At 39.3% G+C, this 20801-nt stretch overlaps 1 pseudogene across 1 annotated transcript; it reads right to left on the bottom strand.

The window, feature by feature from the left end:
* Nucleotides 1-15943: 15943 nt before the first annotated feature.
* Nucleotides 15944-16537, bottom strand: LOC138848183 (protein LSM12 pseudogene; annotated as a pseudogene). The gene has a single exon (XR_016222953.1). The product of XR_016222953.1 is annotated as a protein LSM12 pseudogene (transcript).
* Between the last annotated feature and the right edge of the window lie 4264 nt (nucleotides 16538-20801).

Here is a 20801-nt window from a genome sequence, read left to right on the forward strand (position 1 = left end):
TATTGCTGTATGCCCTCATCCTATAAACAGTGTGTGCTAGTCTACTGAGTCACACAGGGACACAGCTAGAATCACAAGGAAGACATTTCAAAGGGAGTCACAGGGCTGAGGCCTTGCCTTAATGTTCCTAAGATCAGATGAGCTCTGACTTCTATATATTTTCATTGATAAACTTCTGTCCCATCCTAGAACTCATGGCATCACCTGAGGCTATGCACCTGCCGCTCTCCTTTATGGGAAAAACAGCTTTGGAAAAACATGCTTTGGACTCTATTTTGTCCCTGGAGCATTGTGGGATATAGCTCTGTAAACCTGTGTGCATAGGGGCCAAGCATTGTTAGGTCAGTCGCCTGTTTTTGGGATTTGGTAATTGTAGAAAAATTAGTGTTGGAATCAGAAAAAAAAAAAAAAAACACACAATCGGTTTCACTATTTCACATGATTCTTCATAGAGAAGACCAAAGGTCAAATTCACCACTGATGACCCTACGTGTATCATAGAAAGTCTCTTCATGGCTGTGTCTAATGTCTCTCCCAGGCCTGCAGTATTCAAATGGAGAAATGGGCTTCATGATTTGCCAATGAGTATGCATATCCAGAGAAGGGCAGAAGTTCATCCCCACACCAACTCCTCCACAAAACTGATCCACTTACACATCTTCTTGTGTAATCTGCTTGAGTCCATAGTGCATCAAAATACAGTAATGATTCTCACCATATATGATTAAGCATTTCAGAATGTGTACAGGAAAATATGTAGCATCTATGTGTTTGTGTGTGTGCCTCTGTCTGCTTAATTTGCTTTTTTCTTCATGTTCCTATCATTCTCTCCACTGCTGATACCAACTTCCACGTCTAATAGACACTGGCTGAGGACATGTGTGAGAAACTTCATATTTTATGCATACATGTGAAGTGAGAATTAAATGCATATTTCAAAGTTTCACATTTCAACTCCTCTCACCTCCCTCTGTTTCTAATTCATCTCATGAAGCCACACTTTCTTGAATGCAGTAGGCCGTTCTATCATCTCTTCATTGGTGACCAAGGCTTGGTCATGTGCACTCTTTCAGGGAAACTCTCCAATTTTAGCCAACAACCCAAGACCCAGAGGAAAATCCACACACTGTGGATATCATCGTGTTCCAAATGGTGCCTTGGTCATGGAATGATATGTCATCCCAGCACTGTTTGCAAATTGGATTTCCATTGGAAGTCACTGAAGCTGTAGGACAGGCATAATTGGAAAGAGAGAGCAGTGCAATGAGTGGTGAGAGGTGCATGTGTACTCAAAAGTCCTTATTTTTCCTCAACCTCCCTATTCTCAAGGTTTCTTTTTGGTTGAAGTTGAAGTGTAGTTTTTTTTTTTTTTTTTTTTTTTTTTTTGTATATTTGAGGCCACCATTTCATGAGTTTAAATTGTGAGAAATTGATTGTTCATGCACCCTTGAAACAAACTGGGAATTGTTTTAACTCAATCAAGAAAAGTGTATGGGCCAGCGCTGCGGCTCAATAGGCTAATCCTCTGCCTGCGGTGCCAGCACCCCGGGTTCTAGTCCCAGTCAGGGTGTGGGATTCTGTGCTGGTTGCTCCTCTTCCAGTCCAGCTCTCTGTTGTGGCCTGGGAGGGAAGTGGAGGATGGCCCAGGTCCTTGGGCCCTGCACCTGCGTGGGAGACCAGGGAAAGCACCTGGCTCCTGGCTTCGGATCAGTGCAGTGCGCAGGCCTCAGCAGCCATTGTGGGGTGAACCAACGGAAAAGGAAGACCTTTCTCTCTGTCTCTCTTTCTCTCTCACTGTCTACTCTGCCTGTCCAAAGAAAAAAGTGTATGAAGTAATTGCAAGGGTGGTTAGGGTATGAGCTGTTGTAGAGTCCATTCCACAAAGCTTTGGTTGCAACTTTATGGAAGCTAATTTAGTACTTCAATAACATAAGCAAAACATGGATGGAGATATTAATATTAATTTATGTAGCTCACACAAGTGTGAACATACAGGATTAGGTTTTTTAAAATAATTTCATTTTAGTTCAGAATTGAAATTCAAGATGTTTTTTGCTCAACAATTACAAATAAATCCAGGGATTTTTTTCAGATTTCACCATTTCTGTTTATAGACACCTTGTATTACCTGGTAGGCTCAAACTTACAAAAATGTAAAAATGCAATTTTATGTATACATATCATATTATATAGATTATTTTCTGTCTCTGTCATTGGACTACTTATTGAGTGTGATTTTCTTTGATATTATGGGAATCTGGGTATGACCAAAAAGAAAACTTCCAAATCTTCTGACTATATTGAAATTATCTATACTGTGAATTAACCCTTTTCTTCTGGATCACATGATGCCTGATGTAGGATATATTAGGAATATATCATTGGAATCCTTTGACATATTCACTTCTTTTCTAAGGACTAAATAAGAACACAGAGTATTTGAAATAATATTATTATAAGTGCAAATAGAAATTAGATAGTGAAATAAACTTTCTGAGGTTAAATTTTACATCTGGGTATTTGCGTTTTCCCTAGACTTTAATTCATTTAATTAATTATATAATAATTATATAATAATATGTATATTATATATTATATTATAATGTATATATATATTATAGTATATATAATATATATTATATTAGTTATATAATATATATAATATATATTATATTAATTCAATAGAAGCATATATAATCTATAGAAGCATTGAGCTTCTATAGAATTTTCTTTAAGATATTATGATATAAATATATTTATTATTTATACAATATATAAACATATAATTATTATATAATTATTATATATTATATTAATATCAATGTATTAATTAATTAATGTAATATTAATATAATATATAATGATTATATAATTATATATTATTATATTATTATATAAATATGTAAATAATTATATAAATATATAAATATAATAATAAATTAATTATATATAAAGACAATTAAATATATTTCTTAAATATATTCTACACATAAGCGATGGATTCAAATAATAAAGGTATAAATTTAATAAAAATCCATCTATAACTCCTGGAAAAAAAGGCATCCAGATATTGTAGTGATATTGCTTTCAAGATGAGCATGAGCATGTCTTCTACAAATATGCACAGACTACATGGTGATGTGACGAGTCTTGTCATTGTACACATTGTGGAAAAGTGCTTCTGCACATTGGGAAGATGTAGATCGTGGCAGCACCGTGGGGCATTGTTGTGGGTGAGGCAGTCCCCATGCTGTTCTACATCATTGTGAGCACAGATAAGATCACATTTCACATGCCCAGTGCTTTAGGAAGAGTGACTCCCCACTCATAGCATGAAAGAAAAAATGCACCATCACCGAGGCTGTGTATGCTTTACAATTCCGACTGAGGAAGACATGAACATTGCATGTAGCATCATCAGGACAGTGGTCTTTCCCTTATTTTCTCCTCTTGATTTTGGGGAGCACAACCCCCTCTCTCAGCAACTACTGTTATATGTTCACTCCGTGACTAATGTAAATCTTTACTGCATTAATGTCTTACAACTTTGGGGTTCATGTGTCACCACAGCATAACCTGAGTTACCTTTTGAAAAACAATCAATTTCTAGCCCAGAACCCTCCAAAGCTATTGTATTTTGTGTTTGGCAGTTATATGTCCTGACTGTGGCATGTTTGAAATGGTTCTTCCATTAAGAATCTCTGAGATGCTAATGCAGACCATTGGAGTCAGCAGAAATGGCCCATGTAGTTGGATTCCTAACACCTATATTGGAGACTTCTATTGAGTGCCTGGCTCTTGGTTTCTTACCAGAGCCAGATGGGCTTCTGCCATTGATATGTGCTTTTAGTGAGAAAACAGCAGATAGGAGCTCTCTGTCTTTCTCTCACTGTTTCTCTGCCTCTCAAACAAAACAGTAAGAGGTTGTAATGGGAATGTTCACTAGGTGTGCTTTGATGAAATCTGCTTTTGTGGAAGAGATTGTGGCAGGCTTGGGCTTGAGCAGATGAGTGTGTGAATTCCAGTGTAACTGTAACTGAGCCTTAAATGCTCTTTGGGGAATCTTCAGGACTAGCACGGCCCTCAGCTTCATCTGAAGTGGAAACCAGATGTCCAGGTCTTTACCTCTACACATCGAACAACCCTTGGTCCCTGGATGCCTTCTAAGAGAGTCTTGTCTTAGGACAAGACATTTTTGTGTGCTGTAAATATTGCTTATGAACCGCAGTTCTGTGATTAGTCAATAGCCAATATTCACAGAAGGTGCAAATAGGTATATTATCCCCAGACAGGAATAAGAATGGGGTCTCTCAGGTTGCACTGCTTCCTACCTGTATTACTTCTCCCACTTGTCAATATTCTCAGAATCCAGCCAACTCTCTGGGATATGTTTTATGCCATGGTAGGATACCCATCCTTGGCTTCTACATTTCCCTTTCATCAGATGCAAGAGAATGGTGTGGGTGGAGCTTCACATATGGCTCTTTAGAATTAGGAATCCATTTGCCATTGGGGTTTTTAGAGTTCCAACGTGTTCTGGTCTAGGCAGAAACTGCTGACAGGGTTCCAGCAATGACAGAAAGTGCTTTGTATTGTGTATGGCATTTATAGTTAGGGGGAGTAAATGCTCTTTGTAAAGAAAATGCAAAACATTTCTAAGGATGAATTGGTCCATGACAAAGGTATTGAGATTTGGAATCACATGGATAGATTGGGGCGGTATTGGCGGTCCTTATTGATCTCCTGGATGGCAAAATAAAAGGCCAACATGTTTGGGCAGTTCTTCCCTAACCACCTAAATGAAGTAGCAGATTTAGAGAGAAGGGTGATAGCCTGTCTTTCAGTGCAGTTTCATAGCCAAACCCTGAGGTAGCCAAGTCTGGATTCAGGGTGTTAGTGATGCTTCAGGGTCCCTGGAGGATGGTGGAATGTCCCTCTGACTTCTCAGAGGCAAACTGTGTCCATGCACCACTTCATCTTCATGAGCCCTTTGGGAAAGCTTTGGTAGACTCCCATGTGATAGGTCATTTTTGCGTAAGAACAGAAACCAAGGTTCATCTCTGTTTCCTGTAAGTTCTGGAATAGTTTGAATAGAACCTTGTTTGCCACTTGTTCATATATGTGAGAGTATTATCATCTCTGACCATATTCACCAGTGTGATTTTCCCAGCCTTTTTGATAATTTTCTACTCTTGTATATCAGCTCTTGTCAAACAGGTTTGTTAAGTTAGATTTTCAGTGAAACAAATGCATCCAAATCAGGACTTCTGGTATCAGAGAATTTACAGTGTTTACTTTGCTTCTATTGATTGATTTCCTGGATACTGAATTTACCTTTGTCTTTTCACATTTGGCAATTGAACGTTCTCTGTATTTTCCCACATTTCCTGCCTGAAAATATGAGTTCTTGGAATTTAAGATGGGTTTATGTTATTGTGAATAAGAAAACAGATGTTCCGTTTTCTCACTATGAGTTGTTTTGCTCAGCTTTCCTTGGAATTCTGGACTTTACCTTATTTCCTACATTTTATCCGAATTTGAATGTCAGGAAAATCGTTACTTGTTAATTATATGGGAATAAATATATTTATCCAATCATTTCTTCAGTTGGAATACATTATTTTTTAGTTTTCAATATTGAATTAACTAATAAAGTGCCATTTCAGTTTTGTTCCTTCATATGAAGTATTTTCACAGTTTCAAGTTTTCAGTGTTTCATTTTTAGTATAAAGGTACTTTTCTATTTTTCACACTGTGTTGTATGTATTATGTTTACACATGAATTTAAAATTTTCTCCTGTGGTCTAAAAGGTGTTGCTTTCCCATACACTCCTGACTAAAATTGGATTTCTGATCACACAGAGTATTCACCTGTGGGACACTAATGGATCTGGCACAAAAATTACTTTGCGGATGTCTTCTATTGAGTCATTTTATGTATTTTTAGACAAGTTTTATTCAATAAATATAAATTTCCAAAGTACAACTTTTGGATTATAGTGGTTTTTCCACCACAACCACCCTCCCACTCACAAACCATCCCGTCTCCTACTCCCTCTCCCATCACATTCTTCATTAAGATTCATTTTATTTTATTTTATTGACAGGGAGAGTTAATGAGACAGAGGTCTTCGTTTTCCATTGGTTCACCCCCCAAACAGCTGATTCAGCTGGCGTGCTGCGCCAATCCGAAGCCAGGAGCCAGGTGCTTCCTGCAGGTTTCCCATGCGGGTGCAAGGCCCAAGCACTTGGGCCATCCTCCACTGCCTTCCTGGGCCACAGCAGCCAGCTGGACTGGGAAAGAAGAAATCGGGATAGAACCGCTGCCCCAACCAGGACTAGACCCTGGGGTGCCAGTGCCACAGGTGGAGGATAAGCCCAGTGAGTCACTGCACTAGCCCAGATTCATTTTAAATTATCTTTATATACAGAAGATCAGCTTAGTATATACTACATAAAGATTTCAACAGTTTGAACCCACACAGGCACACAAAATACAAAGTACTATTTTAGTACTAGTTTTACCATTAATTCTCATAGTACAACACATTAAGGACAGAAATTCTACATGGGGAGCAAGTGCACAGTGACTCCTGTTGTTGATTTAGCAATTGGCACTCTTATTTATGATGTGAGTGATCACCCAAGGCTCTTGTCGTGAGGTGCCAAGGCAATGGAAGCCTCTTGAGTTCAAAAACCCTGACCTTATTTAGACAAGGCCATAATCAAAGTGGAAGTTCTCTCCTCCCTTCAGAGAAAGGTACCTTCTTCTTTGATGGCTCGTTCTTTTCACTGGAATCTCACTCACAGAGATCTTTCATTTAGGTCATTTTTTGACAAGGTATCTTGGCTTTCCATGCCTGAGAAACTCTCCAGGGCTTTTTAGCCAGATCTGAATGAGTTAAGGGCTGATTCTGAGGCCAGAGTGCTTTTTAGGGCATTTGCCATTCTATGAGTTTGCTGTGTATCCTGTTTCCCATGTTGGATCATATCTATTAAGTTCTGTACTATGACAAAGTTGGTAGAAAACTTGAAGACTGAAGAACATATACTTGTAAATTTCCCATCTTATTATAAGCAACTGGCAATATACTAATGCAAAAAGTCTGAGTAAATGTTATGAGAAAAGTGTATTTCACACTAATACAGGGCATAACCTGGGTAAAACATGAACATATTGGGCAGGGAAAGAAGCTCATCACAAAGGGTGACAAAGTGAAATAGAGATTCTTGTCTTCCCATAAGAACTGAATGTCAGATATAAGATGGAACTGTGATAAGCAAGGCAGCAACATTGAATGAGGTAGTGCATGCATCAGAATAGATAGGCACCTCTCCAGACAGATCTGGACACTGGAAGTCATGGTCCTGTGTTCCAACAGTCTCTTCCAGGCCAAGGCCCCCAGAGCTGTATCAGGGGATGTGCTTATGGGGTAGGTACAAAAATCTTGGTGCCTATCCTCTGCCTCTGAAAGGCCTGGGAACAAATGGAAAAGTCTATGGAAAGCAAAACAAGGGTGAGGACTTCAGATTTCATGATCTTCTTTCCTTCTATACATTTCAGAATTGCCAATATGGACAGAACATGCACAGACACAAACATACACTGACATGCAGTCACAGTGGTACCTAACACATACACACAACCTTGAGCTTACAAGATTTCTGGCTGGAACGTAAGAGTCTGGTTGTGTCTTTCTGTAGACTTTCTCTGTGGACATTTATCTTCAGATAAGTTTGGCAGCTACTGACATATTTTTCCAGTGAAGTGTGCAAGGGAAGCAGAAGTAGGCAGAGAAAAATCAGAAATGATGGCATGTCAAAATCTCCCCAACATAGAGTCAGAGACCAGAGTCTCAGCTGAAATGGGGAGAACATGGGGTAGATGCTACCTGCAGTCCACCCTCTACAGGGAGAACTGATCTCTGTGTAGGGGACAGCCAAATCCCAGGATTGCTGTGTCCTCAGCCTATAGAATATGCATGACAGTCTAGTGAACCAGCCAAAAACACAGCTAAAAGACAAAGGGAGACATTTCTAAGTCACAGTACTGAGACCTTGCCTTTTTGTCACTGTGGTCAGAACAGGTCTGACCTCTTGGTCATTTTATTGCTTTCTCCCTCTCTGTCCCAAGAACTCATGGAAGCACCCTGCCCTGATGCTCTGCACCTATCACCTGCATTTTGTTGAAAAAACTGTTTGGAAAAATATATATTTTGACTGGCTCTCCTCCCTGGCCTCTATAATTTCATCATGATTCAATAAGTGTTTAGGGACCACAGAACCCTCAGAAAGAAGCAAGCAGCTCTGCAAACTGTGTACACAGAGCTCCTAGGGCTGTTGCTTCAGTAGAATGTTCATGGTATTTGCACAGTTTGAAAGAATTGATAATGTAATCAACAAATACCCAATTATAGCCTTCCATATGAAGCCTTATCAAGAAGATGAAGTGAGAACATCAAGGTGCACCCCAGGAACTCTATCCACTATTGTCTCCTATCACTTCCAGGTTTACAAAACCCTGCTGGATTTATAAATGGCAGAACACATTCCAGATAAAGGTGCACTTTCATCTTTCTCACCTACCCCTGCACAGAATTAATCCACTCACTCATTATCCTGATTCTTTATTGATGGTCATTATTCTTCACTGCAAAATTTAGCAGGTTATCTTAAATTTTAAGCAAACTAGAAATTTCTAATGTTTTAACTGGGAGAAAGTGCATCTCCTTAATGTTTTGAATGCTCACTTGAGTGTCATTTTTAAGAATAGCTGTAGTTTTTCTGATTATTGTAGTAGCTGTGTAAATGTGAAGAGTTTGGGATGAGTATACTCATCGGCAAAGCGCTTAAACTGCTTGAGTATTTTTTCACCATTTACTACTATTAAACAACATCATAACCAAGTTTCAGAAAACATGTATTTTTAAAAATTGATATAAATAATTAAATGAATATGAAATAGATGTTTAAGAAAAAAGTCATTAAAAAGCAACATAAGGAAAAAGTCATATGTTAAACATACTTTACTGGCTATAGCTTTGTAAGTTATATGTGCCCAGAAATTTAACTCCACATATTTACATTTAAGTATTTTGTTATTTGTATAGTAGGGTCTTGCTTCTTCAGTATCTCCACTATTTTCAAAAACTTTTCCTTTGATTGTCACTTATTTTGGGGAGTGTCTTTTTTCCCTAAGTTTCAGAAAGTTGACTAAACATGAGTAAATAAAGGCTAAAAATTTTTACTAAAATAAACATATATATTCACTACAGTTTCCTAAGAACCACTCTGCATTCAGAAGAGCTGAAGGTACCTACCCAAACATATATTTTTACAAGAATGCTCAGAACAATCTGTTCATAACACTGAAAGTGTGGAGACAACAGAAATAGACATTTGTGAATGAATAAATTGAGTGTGGGAAATCCGTAAGAATGAATGTTATACAGCTATAAAAATAACGAAGGATACCTGCTATAAATTGGATGAATTGAAAATGCAATGCCATCTAAAAGAATTTAGATCTAAGATGTCATATGTTATCTCATTCCATTGCTAGGAACTGTCCAGAATAGGTAAACCCATAGCAACTGAAAGAGATGAATGGTTGCATGAACCACATTCATGGAAGCTTGCAAGCGGCTGCTTCGTGGAGAAATGCTTTGAAAATGGGTGATGTAAAGGGCTTCAATCTACACAGACATGAAAATTGCAAAAACTTGTGAAAATATTTTATGCAAAATCATTGTAGAATGTGATTGTGGAAGTATTATAATACCACTTTCTTGTACAATACTTCATTGATTCATATTGTGTATATGAATTTCAGCAACATAGAAACATCATTCTTTTTTTGTTAATAAACTTCATACTTTATTGATATTTCCTCAGTTCTAACCAAGTATCATGTTCTTTTTCTTTTTTTTTTTGGTGATTATTGGGCTTTTTTTTTAACTTTTACTCAATGCATATAGATTTCCAAAGTACAGCTTATGGATTACATTGGCTTCCCCCGCCAATGACTTCCCTCCCACCCGCAATCCTCCCCTTTCCATTCATATCAAAATTCATTTTCAATTTTCTATATATACTGAAGATGAGTTCAGTATACATTAAGTAAAGATTTCAACAGTTTGCACCCACACAGAAACATAAAGTGAAAAATACTGTTTGAGTACTCGTTATAGCATTAAATCTCAATGTACAGCACATTAAGGACAGAGATCCTACATGAGGAGTAAGTGCACAGTGACTCCTGTTGTTGACTTCACAAATTGACACTCTTGTTTATGGCATCAATAATCACCCTAGGCTCTTGTCATGAGCTGCCAACGCTATGGAAGCCCCCTGAGTTCACTGACTCTGATCACATTTAGACAAGGCCATGGTCAAAGTGGAAGTTCTCTCCTCCCTTCAGAGAAAGGTACCTCCTTCTTTGATGACCTGTTCTTTCCACTGGGATCTCACTCACAGAGATCTTTCACTTAGGTCCTTTTTTTCCAGAGTGTCTTGGCTTTCCATGCCTGAAATACTCTCATGGGCCTTTCAGCTGGATCCGCAAGCCTTTAGGGCTGATTCTGAGGCCAGAGTGCTGTTTAGGACATCTGCCATTCTATGGGTCTGCTGTGTATCTCGCTTCCCATGTTGGATTGTTCTCTCCCTTTTTTATTCTATCAGTTAGTATTAGCAGGCACCAGACTTGTTTATGTGATCCCTTTGACTCTTAGTCCTTTCATTATGATCAATTGTGAACTGAAATTGATCACTTGGACTAGTGAGATGGCATTGGTACATGCCACCTTGATGGGATTGAATTGGAGTCCCCTGGTATGTTTCTAACTCTACCATTTGGGGCAAGTCAGCCTGAGCATATCCCAAATTGTACATTCAACCTCTCTTATTCCCACTCTTATGTTTAACATGGATCACATTTCAGTTAAATTTCAACACTGAAGAATAACTGTGTATTAATTACAGAATTAAACCAGTCATATTAAGTAGAACAGACGGAAAAAAAAACTACTAAGAGGGATAATGTATTAAGTTGTTCATTAACAGTCAGAGCTATGCTGACTAAGTCACCGTTTCTCATAGTGTCCATTTCACAACAGGTTTCCTTTTTGGTGTTCAGTCAGTTGTCACGGATCAGGGAGAACATATGATATTTGTCCCTTTGGGACTGGCTTATTTCACTCAGCATGATGATTTCCAGATTCCTCCATTTTGTTGCAAATGACTGGATTTCATTGTTTTTTTTTTTTTTTTTTTTTTTTACTGCAGAATAGTATTCTAACGAGTACATATCCCATAATTTCTTTATCCAGTCTACCGTTGATGGGCATTTAGGTTGGTTCCAGGTCTTGGCTATTGTGAATTGTGCTGCAATAAACATTAGGGTGCAGACCACTTTTTTGTTTGTCAATTTAAATTCCTTTGGGTAAATTCCAAGGAGTGGGATGGCTAGGTTGAACAGTAGGGTAATCTTCAGGTTTTTGAGGAATCTCCAGACTGACTTCCAAAGTGACTTGACCGGTTTGCATTCCCACCAACAGTGGGTTAGTGTCCCTTTTTCCCCACATCCTCGCCAGCATCTGTTGTTGGTAGATTTCTGTATGTGAGCCATTCTCACCGGGGTGAGGTGAAACCTCATTGTGGTTTTGATTTGCATTTCCCTGATTGCTAGTGATCTTGAACATTTTTTCATGTGCCTGCTGGCCATTTGGATTTCCTCTTTTGAAAAATGTCTATTGAGGTCCTTGGCCCATCTCTTAAGTGGGTTGTTGGTTTTGATGTTGTGGAGTTTCTTGATCTCTTTTTAGATTCTGGTTATCAACCCTTTATCTGTTGCATAGTTTGCAAATAGTTTTTCCCATTCTGTCAGTTGTCTCTTCACTCTCCTGACTGTTTCTTTTGCAATACAGAAACTTCTCAATTTGATGCAATCCCAATAGTTGATTTTGGCTTTGACTGCCTGTGCCTCCCGGGTCTTTTCCAGAAACTCTTTGCCTGTCCAATATCTTGAAGGATTTCTCCAATGTACTCTAATAATTTGATGGTGTCAGGCTGTAGATTTAGGTCTTAATCCATGTTGAGTGGCTTTTTGTGTAAGGTGTATTTAGGGTCTTGCTTCATGCTTCTGCATGTGGAAATCCAGTTTTCCCAGCACCATTTATTGAAAAGACTGTCCTTGCTCCAGGAATTGGTTTTAGATCCTTGATCAAATATGAGTTGGCTGTAGGTGTTGGGATGATTTCTGGTGTTTCAATTCTGTTCCATTGGTCTATCCATCTGTTTCTGTACCAGTACCATGCTGTTTTGATTACAACTGCCCTGTAGTATGTCCTGAAATCTGGTATTGTGATGCCTCCGGCTTCCTTTTAGTTGTACAAGATTGCTTTAGGTATTCTAGGTCTCATGTGTCTCCATATGAATTTCAGCATAATTTTTTCTAGATCTGAGAAGAATGTCTTTAGTATCTTGATTGGGATTGCATTGAATCTTTAGATAGAAACATCATTCTTTCCTGTGTGAAACTGGAATAAGAACTCTAAGCAATGGCCAAACAGAAAGTGGTTAAACGATAGGGGACACAATTATAGAATCATTCCTATGTAACCATGAAAACTACCTACATATGTGATAAAGATACCGTTTCAAAATACTTAGGCTGTAATTATTTAATAAGAGGTTCATGAACAATACAGTGTCCAAAGAGAAGACTGCTCAAGGACAAGTTGACTTTTCTATTTGGGAAAGAAATTCTACTTAAAATTTTTTAACTTTTATTTAATGAATATAAATTTCCAAAGTACAGCTTATGGATTACATTGGCTTCCCCCTCATAACTCCCCTCCCACCCACAACCCTTCCCTTTCCCGCTCCCTCTCCTCTTCCATTCATATCAAGATTTATTTTCAATTCTCTTTATATACAGAAGATCAGTTTAGCATACATTGAGTAGATTTCAACAGTTTGTACCCACATAGAAACACAAAGTGAAAAATACTGTTTGAGTACTAGTTATAGCATTTAATTGCAATTACAGCACATTAAGGACAGAAATCCTACATGAGGAGTAAGTGCACAGTGACTCCTGTTGTTGACTCAACAAATTGACACTCTTGTTTATGGCATCAGTAATCACCCTAGGCTCTTGTCATGAGTTGCCAAGGCTATGGAAGCCTTTTGAGTCACCGACTCTTATCATATTTAGACAAGGTCATAGTCAAAGTGGAAGTTCTCTCCTCCCTTCAGAGAAAGGTACCTCCTTTTTTGATGACCTGTTCTTTTTTTTCACAGAGTGGACAGGGAGAGAGAGAGACAGAAAGAAAGGTCTTCCTTTGCCGTTGGTTCACCCTCCAATGACCGCCACAGCTCGCGTGCTGTGGCCGGTGCACCGTGCTAATCCAAAGGCAGGAGCCAGGTGCTTCTTCTGGTCTCCCAAGGGGTGCAGGGCCCAAGCACTTGGGCCATCCTCCACTGCACTCCCGGGCCACAGCAGAGAGCTGGCCGGAAGAGGGGCAACGGGGACAGAATCCGGCATCCCAGCTGAGACTAGCACCTGGATGCTGGTGCTGCTAAGTTGAGGATTAGCCTGTTGAGCCTCATCACTGGCCAACCTGTTCTTTCCACTGGGATCTCACTCCCCAGAGTTCTTTCATTTAGGTCATTTTTTTTTTTTTGCCATAGTGTCTTGGCTTTACATGCCTAAAATACTCTCATGGGCTTTTCAGCAGGATCCGCATGCCGTAAGGGCTGATTCTGAGGCCAGAGTGCTGTTTCTACTTCTGCCATTCTATGAGTCTGCTGTGTATCTCACTTCCCATGCTGGATCGTCCTCTCCCTTTTTTATTCTATCAGTTAGTATTCGCAGACACTAGTCTTGTTTATGTGATCCCTTTGGCTCTTAGTCCTATCATTATGGTCAATTGTGAACAGAAATTCATCTCTGGGTCTAGTGAGGTGGTGTTGGTACATGCCACCTTGATGGGATTGAATTGGAATCCCCTGGTATGTTTCTAACTCTACCGGTTGGGGCAAGTCAGCTTGAGCATGTCCCAAATTGCACATCTCTTCCCTCTCTTATTCCTGCTCTTATATTTAACAGTGATCACTTTTCATTAAGTTTAAACACTTAAGAATAACTGTGTATTGATTACATTATTCAACCAAAAGTATTAAGTAGAACAAACCAAAAATATACTAAGAGGGATAACGTATTACGTTGTTCATTAACAGTCAGGGCAAAGACTGATTAAGTCACCATTTCTCATAGTGTTCATTTCACTTTAACAGGTTTCCTTTTTCGTGCTCAGTTAGTTGTCGCCGATCAGGGAGAACATATGGTATTTGTCCCTTTGGGACTGGCTTATTTCACTCAGCATAATGTTTTACAAATTCCTAACAGGGATCACTTTTCAGTTAAAATTTAAACACCGAAGAATAATTGTGTGTTAATTACAGAGTTCACCAATAGTACTTGAACCAAAAAATACTAAAATGGATAATGTATTACATTGTACATCAACAGTCGGGAATATGGCTGATCAAGTCACCATTTCTCATAGAGTCCATTTCACTTCAACATGTTTCCTGTTTGGTGCTCAGTTAGTTGTCACCGATTAGGGAGAACATATGATATTTGTCCCTCTGCTTCTGGCTTAATTCACTGAGCATAATGTTTTCCATATTCCTTCATTTTGTTGCAAATGACCGGATTTCATTGTTTTTGACTGCTGTGTACTATTCTATGGAGTACGTGTCCCATTATTTCTTTATCCATTTTACTGTTGATGGGCATTTAGGCTGATTCCAGGTCTTAGCTATTGTGAATTGAGCTGCAATAAACATTAAGGTGCAGACGGCTTTTTTGTTTGCCAATTTGATTTCCTTTGGTTAAATTTCAAGGTGTGGAAAGGCTGGGTTGTATGCTAGGGTTTTATTCATGTTTCTGAAGAATCCCCTGTGTGACTTGCATAGTGGCTTGACCAGTTTGCATTCCCACCAACAGTGGGTTAGTGTCCCTTTTTCCCCACATCCTCACCTGCATGTGTTGTTGGAAGATTTCTGTATGTGATCCAATCTCACTGGAGTGTTGTGAAATCTCATTGTGGTTTTGTTTTGCTTTTCCCTGTTTGCTAGTGATCTTGAACATTTTTTCATGTGCCTGTTGGCCATTTTGATTTCCTCTTTTGAAAAATGTCTATTGAGGTCCTTGGCCCATCTCTCAAGTGACCTGTAGTAGCACCTTGACAGTAGGGACTCCATTTTGTAGTACTTGAGACTCCATTCTGGGAAAGCACCCCCCCCCCACTGTGAGACTCTTGTCTGAAACTATGATCTCAAATATTCGGACAATAGCAGTACACTACGTCACCCTTGGCAGAGCACAAAAACCCCCTAGCATGATTGCTCAAGCTTGAAAGTAGAAAGGTTGCACCTGGGTTAATGATAAATATGTGATTTGTCTATGTCTTACCTATAATTTGGATTAATGTCAAGATCATAATTGATAATTGTACGATTGTAACTGGTATTGTCAAGATTATAATGGACATTAATTTCACTTAGGACTTTTGTTATGTTGACCCCAGTAACTATGTACTCTCTTTTGATTTTTAGCAAACGTGTATCCCCCCTCCTGATTCTGTGGTTTTTGCCTTTATAAACCCTATGCTTTAGTTCCTCGGGGCTCCTCTGTTCTTGCACGTTCAGAGAGCCCCAGCATGCTGGATTAATAAACCCTTAACCCTTTGCTTATTGCATGAGAGAGTCTCTTGGAGTCATTCTTGGGGGTGGCAGACTTTTTTTTAAACTCTAACAGACCCTCTGTTAACAAGAGCCAACAGGAAATACAGGATCCCTTCCCTCCCAGCCTGCCTCCGCCGAAGCCACCACCCTGCAGTGCTGGATGCTGGAGGAGTCCTGAGTGCGTGTGGACTCAGGACAGGGCAGCCTCCTTCTGTGGTTGCTGGGCTTGTGAACACTGCAGGATCTTTTGGCTTTCCACGTCTCTAAAATGCTTTTCAACTATTTTGCGTACATGGCTCAGTGCAGTCCCCTCTTTGCCTTTACAGTTTTCCACTTGATATGGGGGTGTAATAACAATTTCTTCCATAACTACAATGTTTTTTTCTTGCCATTTACAGTCGTTAATGGTCTTGTGGATGGTCTGGAAGAGCTGCTGGCCCTCTAGGGAGACACCAGCACTGATTGCATAGGCCTGGCTCAGCTTCTCTTCCTTCTCCATCCGTGCTTTGCTGGCAAGCTTACTGACATTGAGTGAAGCTAAGGGAGGAGGGGTTTCTGTGCAGTCATTCATAATTTCCACTTCTGAAACATACTGTAAGTTTATGAGCAAGATGTCTGTGTGGTTGGGCTTTCCGCTGGAAGAGGGACATTTTAAAGCCAGCATTTTGGACTGGTAGTCGAAGGCTACCACCTAGCCCTGCAACCGCTGCTCCGGGCACATCTGGCACGACACCTGGCTCCCATCGCTGAAGTACTCGCCCCAAGGAGCCGCCATCTTGGGAGAGCAGCCGCAGCCAGCCTGAAGTAAGCATTCTAAACATTAAGGAAATGTATTTCCCCTGTTGAATCATAGAAACTTTGGATTTGTTTAAAATCTATTAAGAAAACCTGCTTATCTAAATAATTTTTAGATGTCAATTTATAGAAAGAGGGTCTGCAATACTCAGGTAAGTTTAATTGGAGAGAAAGAATACCCTTGGACCTGGGATGCAGTCAGGTCCTCACACATCCTGGGGAAGAAAAGTCAGAATCATGCATAAGGATGATTCAAATCCTGGCATCAGGAGAGACAAGTCACAGATGTCCATCTCCACGCATCCTTTATAATCTATTTCCCAGTCACAGGCACAGAGCATCAGGGCAGGGTGCTTTCCTGATTTCCTGGGATGGAGAGGGATAAAGCAATAAAACGACCAGAGGTCTGACCTTTCCTGACAACAGAGACACAAAGGCGAGTTCTTGGCAAAGTGACTGACTTAGAAATGTCTCAATTTGGCTACTAGCTGTGTCTTTGAATCACTAGACTGTCACACACATTAAATAGGCTGAGGACACAGCTATCCTGGGACTTGGTTGTTCCCTACACAGAGACCAGTTCTCCCTGCAGAGGGCTGACCCTGCAGACAGTATCTACCCCATATTCTCCCTATTTCAACTGACACTCTGGTATCTGACTTAACGCTGGAGATATCTTGACATGTCATCATCTCTGATTTAGCTAAAGCAATCTTGTACAACTAAAAGGAAGCCGGAGGCATCACAATACCAGATTTCAGGACATACTACAGGGCAGTTGTAATCAAAACAGCATGGTACTGGTACAGAAACAGATGGATAGACCAATGGAACAGAATTGAAACACCAGAAATCAACCCAAACATCTACAACCAACTTATATTTGATCAAGGATCTAAAACTAATTCCTGGAGCAAGGACAGTCTATTGAATAAATGGTGCTGGGAAAACTGGATTTCCACGTGCAGAAGCATGAAGCAAGACCCTACCTTACACCTTACACAAAAATCCACTCAACATGGATTAAAGACCTAAATCTACAGCCTGACACCATCAAATTATTAGAGTACATTGGAGAAATCCTTCAAGATATTGGCACAGGCAAAGAGTTTCTGGAAAAGACCCGGGAGGCACAGGCAGTCAAAGCCAAAATCAACTATTGGGATTGCATCAAATTGAGAAGTTTCTGTATTGCAAAAGAAACAGTCAGGAGAGTGAAGAGACAACTGACAGAATGGGAAAAACTATTTGCAAACTATGCAACAGATAAAGGGTTAATAACCAGAATCTACAAAGAGATCAAGAAACTCCACAAAAACAAAACCAACAACCCACTTAAGAGATGGGCCAAGGACCTCAATAGACATTTTTCAAAAGAGGAAATCCAAATGGCCAGCAGGCACATGAAAAAATGTTCAAGATCACTAGCAATCAGGGAAATGCAAATCAAAACCACAATGAGGTTTCACCTCACCCCGGTTAGAATGGCTCACATGATTTTTCTCTACCTACAGCTGTACCACTTGCACACTTCAGTGGATCTGAAGGTCAGAAGCCGCCAAAATTCTCTGAAGATAAATGTCTACAAAGATGGCCTGCAGAAAGAGGCACAACTCGACACTTATATTCAAGCCAGAAAATACAGTGTCAGCATTTTGGCAAATTGAAGATCGTGTGTATGTGTTAGGTATCATTGTGACTGCATGTGAGTATATTTTTGTGCCTGTGTGTTCTGTCCCTATTGGTATTGCTGAAAAATGTATTGGAGGAAGGCATACCAATGAAATCAGAGGTCCTCACCCTTGTGCTTCCATAGAATTTTTCATTTGCTCTCCAGCCTTTTAGAAGCAGAGGGCAGGTATCAAGATTTTTGTGTCCACCCCATGAGCACATCCCTTTGATCCAACTCTTGGGGTCTTGGCATTGGTGAGACTGTTGGGACCCAGAACCACTACTGCCACTGTCCAGATCTGCCTGGAGAGGTGCCTATCTATTCTGATATATGCACTACCTCATTAAATGTTGTTGCCTTTCTCATCATTGTTCCATCTAATGCCTGACAATCTAGAACCTCTGTTTCACTTTGTTACCCCTTGGAATGAGCTTCTTTCACTGCCCAATATTTCCCTGTTTACCAAGGTTGTAGCTTGTATCATTGTGTTGATGTTTTCCTCATAACACTTAGGCCTACTTTTTGTATTAGTATATTTCTGTTTGCTCTTATTAAGACATGAATTTAATGAGTGTATATTCTTCAGTCTTCAGGTTTTCTACTAACTTTATGCATGGTATAGAATAGCTGACAACTTCCCATTTGGGGAAAGCAGATTAAGTTATTCAATATTCAGCTGATAGCAAAAGCTAAAAGTAACCCTGGGGTGAACAAATATATCCTTCATAATAAAAAAGTGTATCACTAAGGTAAAATGATTAAAGAAAAATTTAATTCATCACTCCTATCATTAAAATAAATATAATGACACATTGGAAGTCTCCATAGCATAATTTTTTTTTGACAGGCAGAGTTAGACAGTCTTTTTCCATTGGTTCATCCCCCAAGCGGCCGCAATGGTCAGCACGTTGTGGCCAGTGTGCTGCACCAATCCGAAGCCAGGAGCCAGGTGCTTCACCCTGGTCTCCCACGTGGTTGCAGGGCCCAAGGACCTGGGCCATCATCCACTGCACTCCTGGGCCACAGCAGAGAGCTGGACTGGAAAAGGAGCAACTGGGACAGAATCCGGCACCCCAACCGGGACTAGAACCTGGGGTGCTGGCACCGCAGGCAGAGGATTAGCCTAGTGAGCCGTGGCACCAGCCCATAGCATAATTTTGGTACCACATTTATTTAGTGTCCAAAAAGTAATTGCTCCTTGTGAACAGAACACCAATTTTGGTTCAGGTGTGTATGGGAAAGCAATATTTGTTTAGAACACAGAAAAAAGATTTAATAGATATGTAATGATACTATGTGCAACATAATATGACAAAATAGGAAAGTATCTTTATGCTAAAAAGGAAACACTGTCATCTTCATACTGTAAAAATTTTCATATGATGGAGCAAAAGTGCTATGGCACTTTATTATTTAATTCAACACTGAAAACTAAGAATCAATGTACTCCAACTGAAAAATGATTGAATAAATATATTTCTTCCTGCATAGTGAACAAGTAACCATTTACTTGACATTCAAATTATGGATGAAATGTAGGAAATTAGAAAAGTCCAGATTTCCAAGGAAAGGGGAGCAAAGAAATTCATAGAGAGAAAACAGAACATCTGTTCTCTTCTTCACAATAACATAAACACATTTTAAATTGCAAAACTTCATATTTTTGCCTAAGAAATATGGCAATCTATAGTGAAGGTTCCATTGTAAAATGTGAAAAGACATAGATAAATTCAGTACCCAGGAAATCAATAAATGAAGATGAAGTGAACATTGTGAATTATCTGACTGCTTGAAGCCCTGAATTGGATGCATTAATTTCACTGAAAATCTAAATTTGGGGCTGGCACTGTGGCATAGTGGGTAAAGCCAATGCCTGCAGTGCTGGCATCCCAAAAGATTGCTGGTTCAAGTCCCAGTTGCTCCACTTCTGATCCAGCTCTCTGCTATGGCCTGGCAAAGCAATAGAAGAAGGTCCAAGTCCTTGGACCCCTGCACCTGCATGGGAGATCTGGAAGAAGCTCCTGACTACTGGCTTCTGATAGGTGTAGCTCTGGCTGTTGTGTCTAATAGAGGAGTGGACCAGTGGATTGAAGACCTTTCTCTCTCTCTCTCTCTCTCTCTCTCTCTCTCTCTTTCAAATTAATAAATAGGTCTTAAAAAAAGAAAATCTAACTTAAGAATCCTAATTTGACAAGAGTTGATATATTCGAGTATAAAATCTTCAAAGAGCCTACAAAAAAGAACATAATTAGCTAGTTTTAGAAAATATTTCCTTTTTAAAAAATTAATATAAAATAAATAAATGAATTATGAAATGGATATTTAAGAAATATTCATTAAAAAGCAAGCCATTAAGAAATGTCATGAAGAAGTCATATGATAGAAAATACTACTATACTGACTATACTTTTATAAGTTATATTAGTCTAAAATTTTAACACTCAACATATTTATATCTAAGTATTTCATATATTTGGATAATAGAAAGTTTTGTTTCTTCAGTATCTTCATTACTTTCTAAAACTTTTCACTTGTAAGTCAGTTATTTTGGGGTGTGTGTTTTTAATTGCTTTCAGTTTTA

This window comes from Oryctolagus cuniculus, chromosome 16, assembly GCF_051225735.1.
Source record: "Oryctolagus cuniculus isolate XC-2025 breed Fujian yellow rabbit chromosome 16, ASM5122573v1, whole genome shotgun sequence".
Taxonomy (NCBI): Eukaryota; Metazoa; Chordata; class Mammalia; order Lagomorpha; family Leporidae; genus Oryctolagus; species Oryctolagus cuniculus.